General features: G+C 36.5%; 1 protein-coding gene across 17 annotated transcripts in view; it reads right to left on the bottom strand.

Moving 5' to 3' along the window:
• Window positions 1-775: 775 nt before the first annotated feature.
• The window catches only part of SNAP91 (synaptosome associated protein 91), a 182,792-nt gene continuing 181,072 nt past the window's right edge, over window positions 776-2,495 (bottom strand). For all 17 annotated transcript variants that reach the window (XM_019520405.1, XM_019520408.1, XM_019520411.1 and 14 more), the window contains one exon: window positions 776-2,216. The gene's annotated coding sequence lies outside the window, so the exon portion shown is untranslated. The remainder of the gene's footprint in view (window positions 2,217-2,495) is intronic.

The raw sequence follows: 2,495 nt of genomic DNA, 5'->3' as shown, positions 1-2,495 counted from the left end.
GGCCCGCCACACCAGGGTGGTTGGGGAACGCAGGAGCAGCAGCACAGGCACAGCTTCAGGCTCCACAGGCTGGATCCAGTGGTTCTGTGTACTGGATGTGGCCTACGGGCTCGGGTTGTCAACTCCTGGTCTAAGACAAATCAAGTGCGTTGCATTTGTGCATCAGTCCTTCTCTTTGAAGAGGAATCTAGATGTACAGCAAGATGCCTAGTTAAACCATCTAAAGTGATGAAAACTATTGAGTTAAACCTTCAGGCAGCAAATTCAAGAACCATTAAAATCTCAGTGATTAGCTGATCACATTGTTTTGTGGCAGGGGAGAAGGAAGGGAACTCTGAACCAAAGTCGAAATATTAAAGTTTCCTTCATCACCTCATTATCCAGTATTTCAGTTGAACGGACAGTCAAGTTTACAAACAAATGCTGGGTTAAATCAAACATCTGTACATTATATAGACTAGTGAAAGGCTGCAAAAGATACAAAATGTGTTTTTCAGAGGTTAGATTTTTTTTCCTTGTTTGGGTGGATCTTCAAGGAAAAATAAGATAAATAGTTTTAAAAAAAGGAAAAAAAGGGAAAAAGAAAAAAGAAATAGGAGATATTAAGAAGATGGACAGGAAATTTAAGTGACATTGAACTTTTTTTAGAAACTACCCACCCCAAATCCCTGCCCTTAAAACAAGTAGTATATTGAGAGCGTAGCAATAGCCTTAACTAATGGCTGTAACCTTGGATCATTTATTAAAATTAGAGACAACTGATGATCATATTTACTTTGATCAAGGTGTTTATTGCATCATCTCAGAGGGCATACATGCACTGGGTTTTTAAACCGAAATACAAAGAGCCATTTTGAAATTAGCATTATATAACTCTCCCCCCCTTATGGTGTATGTTATCCCCACAGTAAATTCAGATACAACCACTTTTAATGGTACCATACATTGATTAAATAGTAATTTGAAAGACTTAAGTGAACATCTTTCCAACCCAATATGCTTTTACAGAGAGCTGCCAAGCCACTTGTAACACTGATCAACAGTGACTTCATTTAGAGTTAAATTCTTAAGCCAAGCCATCAGCACAAAACAGTATGAGAACAAACAAACAAACAACAACAAAAAAAAAAAAATCAAAGAAACACAATATGTACAGTAAAGGGTGTAGTTCTCTAGATCAGTATTAGACCTAAATCACAAATAGTACAAAAACTACTCACAGCGTGGTTGGGGACTGGAAAAAAATGCTAGTCTAAGGAGTACACATGTAAGCACTAAATTAACAGATGTACATACAAGAAAAATAAAAATGAAAAAACACCACTTGAGATAATGTTGACTACCGATATACCAAAGAGTGCTTTTGTACTTTTAAAAAAAATCTTAATGCCAGTACAACTATGGTTGCCTTTTTTTTAAGCTATTTGGAGAGAAACTGACCCTTTACTTCTTTTCAGTGCATTTAGCAAGAACTGATAAATAGGCCAATTTAAATGCAAAAACTCAAGTTAAAATACATTTTAAATAAAAACAAACGATAAATAAGGTATTTTCAGATATGATTTTTCATACTTTATAAATAACTTGAAAGAAGCATTACTCATGGAATGTTACCATTATATTACTTTAAATTATATCTTAACATATATAGTGTCACAAAAATAAAACTTTTTTCACAACAATTGAGATTCTTGTGATTGGAAAAATGTATTCCACACAAAACTATCATAGTTAAGTGCTTTTTTACTATTGGGTATCATCACACTAGGTTTGTTTTGTTTTTTTAAACAGATACAGAAGAAACTGAACTCTTAGGGAAATTTCAGGTGTTTGTCAAAAAGTTATATACATTGAAACCTTCAAAAAACACAGACACATCGCTCCAAATGGCTCACCACACAACGGCTGCATAATCTGCCCCCACTGAATAGGTGCAGAAAAGCACTAGAAGGCATCGGAAACATACATCCATTGTTTAAGTTGTAAAACACAAATAACCCAAGTACACAAATTTAGAGAGAGTAGGGGGTAACAGCTAAGGTAGTACACATTCCTAATGTTCACTTTCACAGCTGTGCTACACGTTTTGGAAGTAAGAGAGTCTGAATAAGCACTGGGTTTGGTACTGGTGGCTCACTTTGAAACTCTGAGCATCAAACTATTATTTGTAGACTCCAAACTCACATTTTTTAGTATCCAGTCAGAAAAAAATGCAGCTGTAAAGACAAAAAAAAAAAGAGTTAGAAGGAAGTGTTACACAAGAATATCTCCGGGAATATCTCCTTGCTAAAAAGGAGGCTTACACCCAATGGAAAGAAGGGGTCATCACCAGAGAGGGCTATTCTGCAGTTGCTCGGGGATGTAGGGGGGTAGTTAGGAAGGCCAAGGCAGAGATGGAACTGGGACTGGCTTCCCAGATTCAGGACAATAAGAAGTCCTTTTTTAAATACATAGGGGGTAAAAAGAAGGTCCCGGGTAATGTGGGGCCCTTGCAG

Source organism: Gavialis gangeticus, unplaced genomic scaffold (genome assembly GCF_001723915.1).
Source record: "Gavialis gangeticus isolate Ggan-Ray unplaced genomic scaffold, GavGan_comp1, whole genome shotgun sequence".
In the NCBI taxonomy this organism is placed as follows: domain Eukaryota; kingdom Metazoa; phylum Chordata; order Crocodylia; family Gavialidae; genus Gavialis; species Gavialis gangeticus.
This window is presented reverse-complemented; position numbering and strand designations above follow the sequence as displayed.